Source organism: Beta vulgaris, chromosome 9 (assembly GCF_026745355.1).
Source record: "Beta vulgaris subsp. vulgaris cultivar EL10 chromosome 9, EL10.2, whole genome shotgun sequence".
NCBI classification, from domain to species: Eukaryota; Viridiplantae; Streptophyta; class Magnoliopsida; order Caryophyllales; family Amaranthaceae; genus Beta; species Beta vulgaris.
Genome location: NC_079210.1, coordinates 9,964,134 through 9,972,532, shown reverse-complemented (window position 1 = coordinate 9,972,532; position 8,399 = coordinate 9,964,134). Strand labels below are relative to the sequence as shown.

The 8,399-nt window shown below is 39.2% G+C and overlaps 1 long non-coding RNA gene across 1 annotated transcript; it reads left to right on the top strand.

Moving 5' to 3' along the window:
* The first annotated feature begins 7,417 nt into the window (after nucleotides 1–7,417).
* On the top strand, nucleotides 7,418–8,108 carry LOC125493190 (uncharacterized). The gene is made up of 2 exons (XR_007269705.2): nucleotides 7,418–7,563; nucleotides 7,730–8,108. It is a non-coding gene; the product is annotated as an uncharacterized LOC125493190 (long non-coding RNA).
* The last annotated feature ends 291 nt before the right edge of the window (nucleotides 8,109–8,399 follow it).

Here is an 8,399-nt window from a genome sequence, read left to right as displayed (position 1 = left end):
AATACGGCAGTAGCGCACCGACCATCTAAGTTCCGCTGCTAACATTGGATTAATTAACTTAAAAATAATGTTTAGAGGTCGGGGCATTACAGAGTGGTATCAGAGCCGAAGGTTTCTGAAACCTTAAGTAGAACCGCAATGGTTTTACATAAATTAATAATAAATAATAACGATAATAATATTATTAATCATAGGATAAAAATAGTTGAGCTACGTAAGATAATTAAGAAAAAATAAATGAAAATTTAAGTCCCATAAGTTGAATGAATAGAAAAAACTAGAATGACCATGAGTGTGAGTGATAGGAACGGGAATGGGATAATTTTTCTTTGCTTTTGAATGCTCTATGCATTAATTACGGTAAATGTAACATGAATGTGAAACGTTCGATGTGATAGAAAATGGCAACAAGTGAGAGTGATCACGCTGAAGGAGGAAACGGAAATCACGTGTCGGATGTGTCACTGGAAGAAATGAGGTTAAGGCTCGATGCTTTGCGAAGTGACCCCATTTTTCGGAGAAGCCACCGGAGACGTTGCTAACGATAACAGAACGGACTTATTAAGACTTGTAATGATGGAACTCTTGCAAGGAAATCGACAAAAGCCCAAAACTGAGCAAGAAGAATGCTAAAACATGTTTAAGCGATTTTCTGCTCACAAACCACCGACCTATGATGGCAAGCCGGATCCTACGGAGTTCGAAGAGTGGATTAATCATATGGAGAAACTATTTGACGTCACTCAATGCCCTGAAAAATGGAAGGTAAATTCGCGGTATTCTATCTCAAAGGGCAAGCAGACCTTTGGTGGAAGACTGCAAAGGAAATGCAAGGCCAACCCGGTTTTGGATGGGAAAATCTGAAGGGAGCGATGAGAAATCAGTTTTATTCTCAAAGCCTGCAACTCAAAATGGAATCTGAGTTCATCCATCTCAAGCAAAGGAGTATGTCTGTGTTAGAGTATGCTGTGAAATTCAACGAGCTTGCTCGATTTGCTCCTGACTTAGTATCGACGGATCGACAAAGGATGAACCGCTTTGAAGAAGGCCTTAATCTTGACCTACAGGAGAAACTTGCAGCACATATGAGTACATCCTTCCAAGAGCTCTATGATAGGGCTATCAATGTTGAAAGAAAAAGCAAGCTTCGAAAAGAGATCTTTGAGAACGGGAAAAGAAAGAAGAATTTTCAAAACCAACCCAGCAATGGGTCATTCAAGAGGCAAGAAACTGGAAATCGAGGTGGAAATTTCGGAAATCAGAATCAAACTCGAAAATGCTCTAAGTGTGGAAAGTGGAACCATAATGAGAATGAATGTCGATTTGGTACAAGGGAATGTTACCGGTAGTAAGGATCATATGGTCCGAGATTGCCCTCAATGGCGTCAAGGACAAGCCAATGGGAGAAATGAACCAGCTGGTCAGAACCGTGGAAATGGTGGCACTACAAACCGTAATCCTCCACGTGGACCTCCCCAAGCTGCACGAGTATTCATGATGCAACGGAAGAAGCAGAAGCCGATGATACCGTCATAACTGGTACTTTTCCTGTCAATTCTATACCTGCTTATGTTCTTTTTGACTCTGGAGCTTCACATTCATTTGTCTCCGCATCATTTGCTAAAACTTTGAAAGTCAGACCATGCTCTCAATTCTCTGCTATGTCTGTTGCTCTTCCAAATGGTGAATCGATTTCATGCGATGTCCTATATAAGAATTGTTCTATCCTCATCAACGAATGTGAATTTCTCGTTGACCTAGTCCAGTTTGAGTTAACCGACTTTGATGTTATATTAGGCATGAACTGGTTATCCAAACACAAAGCCGACATAAATTGTCTTAACCATGAAATAACCCTTAGGAAACCAGACGGAAGTAAGGTATCTTTTCGAAGAATGAAAACCAAACCCAAAATCGTCTCAACCTTAAAAGCCTTCAAACTTCTCATGACTGGTTGTCAGGGATACCTTTGCAACATGGTAGACCTAACGACCCCTGAACCTTCTTTGTCTGAAATCCCCATAGCTTGTGAATATCCTGACGTATTCCAGAAGAGATACCTGGCATGCCCCCACAAAGAGAAATAGATTTTAGCATTGACTGATTCCAGGATCCGCTCCCATATCCAAGGCACCTTACAGAATGGCACCAGCAGAGTTGCAAGAATTAAAGAAGCAACTAGATGAGTTACTTGAGAAAGGGTATATTCGACCTAGCGTATCACCTTGGGGTGCGCCGGTGTTATTCGTGAAAAAGAAAGATGGAAGCTTGCGATTATGCATTATTATCGTGAGTTAAACAAGATCACCATCAAGAATAAATATCACTACCTCGCATTGATGACCTTTTCGATCAGCTACGAGGTGCCAGCACTTTCTCGAAGATTGATTTAAGATCAGGATACCACCAACTCCGAATCAAGCCCGAAGATATCTCGAAAACTGCCTTCAGAACTCGATATGGTCATTACGAGTTCACAGTAATGCCGTTCGGGCTGACCAATGCTCCTACTGTTTTTATGGATCTGATGAACCGAGTTTTCAAACCCTACCTCGACAAGTCCGTAGTAGTGTTCATTGACGACATATTGGTGTTTTCAAGAAGTTCGAGTGAACATGAAGAGCGCTTGAGAAAAGTATTGGAGGTACTAAGGGAGAACAAGTTATATGCGAAGTTGAAGAAATGTGAATTCTGGTTGAAAGAAGTTGCCTTCTTAGGGCACATTATTTCGGAGAATGGAATCTATGTCGACCCACAAAAGATAAAAGCTATAATGGAGTGGCCTAGACCCACTAATGTCACAGAATTCCGAAGTTTTATGGGTTTAGCTGGTTACTATCGAAGATTTGTCCAAGACTTCTCCAAAATTGCTTTACCCATAACCCGATTAGTGAAGAAGTCTGTCAAATTTGAATGGAGTGATGAAAGTGAAGCAGCTTTTCAAGAGTTGAAGAAGCGTCTCACCTCCGCCCCTGTTCTCACCCTCCCATCTGATAAGGAAGGGTTTGTGGTGTACAGCGATGCTTCCAAGCTTGGATTAGGGTGCGTCTTAATGCAAAACGATAAAGTTATAGCCTACGCTTCCCGCAACTAAAACCACACGAACAAAACTACCCAACCCATGATCTTGAATTAGCAGCTGTGGTGTTTCCTCTCAAAATATGGCGACACTATCTCTATGGTGTTCCATGCAAGATCTTAACCAACCACAAAAGTCTCAAATATATTTTCACACAAAAAGAGCTCAACTTGAGACAACGTAGATGGCTAGAGCTCCTCAAGGATTAGGATCTCGACATCCAATATCACCCTGGAAAGGCTAATGTTGTGGCCGATGCCCTAAGCCGAAAACCCCGCTTAAACACCATCCTAACCTTACCCAAACCTATCCAAAGGGATCTATGGAAGATGGAAGTTGAGATCATTCAAAGAAAGAGAGATTCATGCTTGAATGCATTGGAGTTAAGGCCGACACTGTTGGAAGAAATAAAGGAGGCACAAAGCGAAGACATGGAGTTAGAGAAAACAAAGGATGACGTGAAGAAAGGGAAGTCACCAGGATTTGTGATTCAAGAAGATGATGTATAAGATTCCAAGGAAGGCTATGTGTCCCAAACAATGAGTCGTTAAAAAGAAAAATTCTAGAAGAGGCTCATAATAGTCCTTTCTCGGTACATCCTGGAGGAAACAAGTTGTATAAAGATTTGAAGCAAACATTCTGGTGGAGTAATATGAAGCAAGAAGTTGCAGAATTCGTTTCGAGGTGCTTGACTTGTCAAAGAATAAAGATCGAGCACCAGAGGCCTGCAGGATTGCTACAACCATTAGATGTTCCCACTTGGAAATGGGATGCGATTTCAATGGATTTTATTATGGGATTACCACCATCAGCTAGAGGCATGAATTCTATTTGGGTGATTGTAGATAGATTGACAAAATCCGCGCATTTCTTGGCTATAAGGAATAATTGGAGTTTGGATAAACTAGCGGAGTTGTATATGAACACAATTGTCAGACTACATGGAGTTCCGAGTTCAATTGTGTCTGATCGAGACTCGCGATTTCAGGCGAAGTTTTGGAAGGAACTGCAAAAAGCTCTTGGCACCAGACTTGACTTCGGTACTGCTTTTCACCCGGCAACCGATGGTCAGACAGAACGAACAATTCAAACTCTTGAAGACATGTTGAGAGCATGTATGTTATATTTCGAAGGAAGCTGGGATAAATATTTGCCACTGGTGGAATTTTCTTATAACAACAACCATCAAGCTAGCATCGGGATGGCACCCTATGAAGCACTTTATGGACGACGGTGTAGAACACCCCTCTGTTGGAGTGATATAGACGAAGCTAGAGTAATTGGGCCTGACTTGATACAAGAAACAACTGAAAAAGTGCGATTGATTCAAGCAAGGATCAAGGCTGCTCAGAGCCGATAAAAGAGTTATGCAGATCGACGAAGGAGACCACTAGAATTCATGGTGGGCGATCATGTCTTTCTGAAAATCTCACCTACTAAAGGTGTCATGAGATTTGGACAGTCTGGAAAACTAAGTCCGAGGTATATCGGCCCATACGAGATTTTGGAGCGCGTCAATGAAGTAGCTTATCGTTTAGCGCTGCCGACATATTTGGATAGGGTCCACAATGTCTTTCATGTGTCAATGCTGAGAAAGTACATACCAGATCCTAATCATGTAATTAGACACGAGCCCCTAGAGCTTAGAAATGACCTAACGTATGAAGAAAGACCGATCAAAATTCTCGATCGACGAGAAAAGCAACTTAGAAATAAAGTAATCCCTATGGTAAAAGTCCTATGGGCTAACCAATCGTCGTCAGAAGCAACTTGGGAAGTAGAAGATCAGATGAAAACAAAATACCCTCACCTCTTTGCTTAGATGATGATTCTGCGAAGGTACTCATAATATGCATGTGAATACTTGACTTTGAAATTATGTGCTTGTATATATATGAGTTAATGAAAATATGATTATTGGCTATCATTATTAAAGTTTCGAGGACGAAACTTTTTCTAAGGGGGAGAGGATGTAATATCCCGAAAATTTAAACTTTCTTAAATTATATAATAATAATTAGTGGCTAAATTTTTCCTTTAATTATAGGTTATTATCGAAATTTTGTTATTCTATATCCACATAATGATAATTAATTCGTTAAATGTAGGTTGCAAATAATAATAAAGTTATGTTAGATTAAATAATAACAATAAATTAGAGTAAGGAAACAAAGTAGTAAACAAATTGATTACTTTACAAAGTAATAGCATTAGGAATCAAAAAGAAAATGAGAAAAGAAAAGAAAAAAAAGAGAAAAGAAAAGAAAAAGAAAAGAAAAACGAAAATCAAAAACATATCTACTGTTTCATTCATCTTCAAAACAACCCGTTTTCCATTTTTCCTTCCCAAACAACCCGACAATGGATTTTGATTCAGGACAGATTTTTTTCACATAAACAAACTCAACTGCAATTAGAAACTTCAATTCAATTCAAACCCACCTAAAAATCTGATTTTTATAATCAAACCCACCCAAATTCCAATTTTTCATCAAAATCAACCCACCAAATTCATGAAATTTATCCCCCAACTATGCCTATCAATACCCATTACTTCCTCCCTCATTTCACCACCACAACCATTCCACTTTCTTCGCCAAAAACCCGCTAACCCTCGCCGGAAAAAGCCACCAAAAACGCCCCCAAAAGCTTATGTTTTTTTTTTCTTTCTCCTCTGTTTCGGGTCAGCCACCGCAGCCCCGCCGCAGCACCACCGTCCCCCATCAGCATCGTCGCGCCTCCTGTGCGCTACCATAGCCACCACCACACCTCCGCACCACCTCACCGTCGCCCTCTCTCTCCTCTCACCTACACCCTCATTCGCTCGCCCCTTCTTTGTCTTTCTTCTCTCTCTCACGCCCCAACTCTCTCTCTATCTCGTACTTTCTCCTTCCTCGTACGCCGGCGAACCACGCCCAGAACGACCGGAATTCCGCGCCCCGCCACGCTGCCTCGCCACTGCTGTCGGAGCCCCGACCCCGCTCCCAGCCAGTCTCCCTCCTTTGCTTTCTCCTTTCGGTCCTGCTCAATTGAGCAGAGGTATACAAATACCCTCTCTTAACTTATTAAGCTCATTTTATCCTCCTTGTTTTGTTTAATTGAATTAAGCCCAAACATAGACCTTGTTACTCAATTTGTTGGCCAGAGTAATATCTGATTTTAATTAAACCCACTAATAAGATCCATGTATTTAATTTGTTAGAATGGGCTAATTAATTAGGTTATTTCTTTAATTAGTTGTTCTAATCAAGCAACAAGACCTAAACGAATTTAGATAATTATTACCAATGATTCACCTTATTTTTGTAATATGAAATTGTTAGAGTTACTTAAGTTAGTGGATTAAATTATAAATTTACAACAATTATTTATCATAATAAACGTATAATATTACGAACTGACAAGAAAACTTAGCAATAACGTCACTTAGTAATTATCAATTTACTCTTGTAATCTGAAAATAAAAATAAATGAATATTAGTAATTTATGATTAGTTAGGCTACGATAACTTAAATTATTATAGAACTTGTTGAAGCTAATAATTACTTATTAAATTGAATAAGGTACCTAGTAGTATAAACATATGATAAGTTAAATTATAATTCTATTAATTATAGTAACATAAGTAAAGTTAATTATAAAAATTTAAATAATGAATCTTTGTAACGTCACCAACGATACTCCATAATAAAAGTAAAAATAATAACCAAAGGACAATTGTTAAAAGAAATCGAATATTTACATTTTTGTTGCGTCATTTTATGGTTAGATTAAACGAAAAGGATATTACAGCCTCCCCCGGCTTTCAAGGCTATTAAGCAGGAACCGAGGTAACATCTATTGCTAACACCACTAGTAGAAAAAGGTCAATTTGCGTCGCCCCATTTGCGTCGCACAAACACGGAAACGATGCAAATATACTATCTGCGTCGCATGCAACAATGAATCGACGCATAAGACGAACTATGTGCGTCGTATCTAAATAATGTGCGATGCAAATCATCTATGTGTGTCGCATGAAGCCCATGGTGCGACGCACATAACAAAGTAATCTGCGTCGCATGAAGCCCATGGTGCGACGCAGATTACCAACCCAACACAAAGCACCGGGTTTCATATCCTCAAACCCTAAAAAAAAGTTGCAGCGAATAAACTCATATTACAATTTACAACCCAGCGCCTCTTTTTCAAAATCCTCTCACCCTCACACCCACCCCCCCCCCCCTTTCTCTCTCCTCACCCCCACCCCTCTCTCTCACCTCACCCCCTCTCTCTCTTAACCGTCTTCGTTTCGTCAGCGAACAAAGTAATCTTGTAGATCTCTCTACTCGAAAAAAGTTGAACAACGAAAATTGAAGAACCAGCGAAAACTCAGTTCATGCATCTAAAAACCGCCATGGATGATAGCTTCTCTCTCCTCGAAAACTCTTTGATTTTGTAGATCTAATTTCTGACGAAGAAGACGAATAGAACCAACCACCAGGTTCTTTTTTTTTTCTCTGAAATTATTAATTTTGTAGTCTATTTCGTTTTTAATTTTTTAGATCTTATTTTATGTTTTAATTATCAGATCTGAAAATTCATTCTTTTATCTACGCCATTTTCTCTCTCCTCCATTTTTGATGTTTTTCATTGTTGTGAGCTCTCAGTGCGGACTGTTGTCGATGGATTACCAGCGAGAGAGAAAAAAAATATGCGGGATCTGGGTAGTTTTCTCGCCGGCGGATTTTTTTTTGTTTCAAGTTTTGTTGCCGGCGTCCTCGAAGACGGTAGCGAACTCAAAATGAAGATGAAGCATTTTGTTTTTTGTAATTTCTGTAACTATGTCATTGAACTTTTTTCCTTTTGTTGATTTGCTTATTTTTATTTTCTGTGTTAGATCTAGAATATGTGCGAACTTTCCGGCGGTTACTGGTTTTTTATGGTTGTTTGATGGTGAACTTTTCTTTTTGAAACACAGAATTTGTGCGTATTTTGTATAATTTGTACAAGTTTCTCATTTGCGTAATATAATTCTACTTTGTTTAATTTCTTTTTTATAAGTTTATATTGTTTATCAGTTTATAATTTGGTTTCATAGTTTCAATTAACAGAGCAATTGTAGAAAATGATTATGGTGGATTTTTTTTACCTGTTTCAACTTTTGGAATAGTGGACTCTTTTTTTTTGTTTGTTATAAAGAAATTTGCGTCGCACCCTTCACCATGTGCGACGCAAATCACTCATTCAAGATCAATGTGCATCACACATAGTGATTCATGCGACGCAAATCAGGCTGCTGGGGATGGAATTGGGGCTGGTAAGATCCACTTGCGTCGT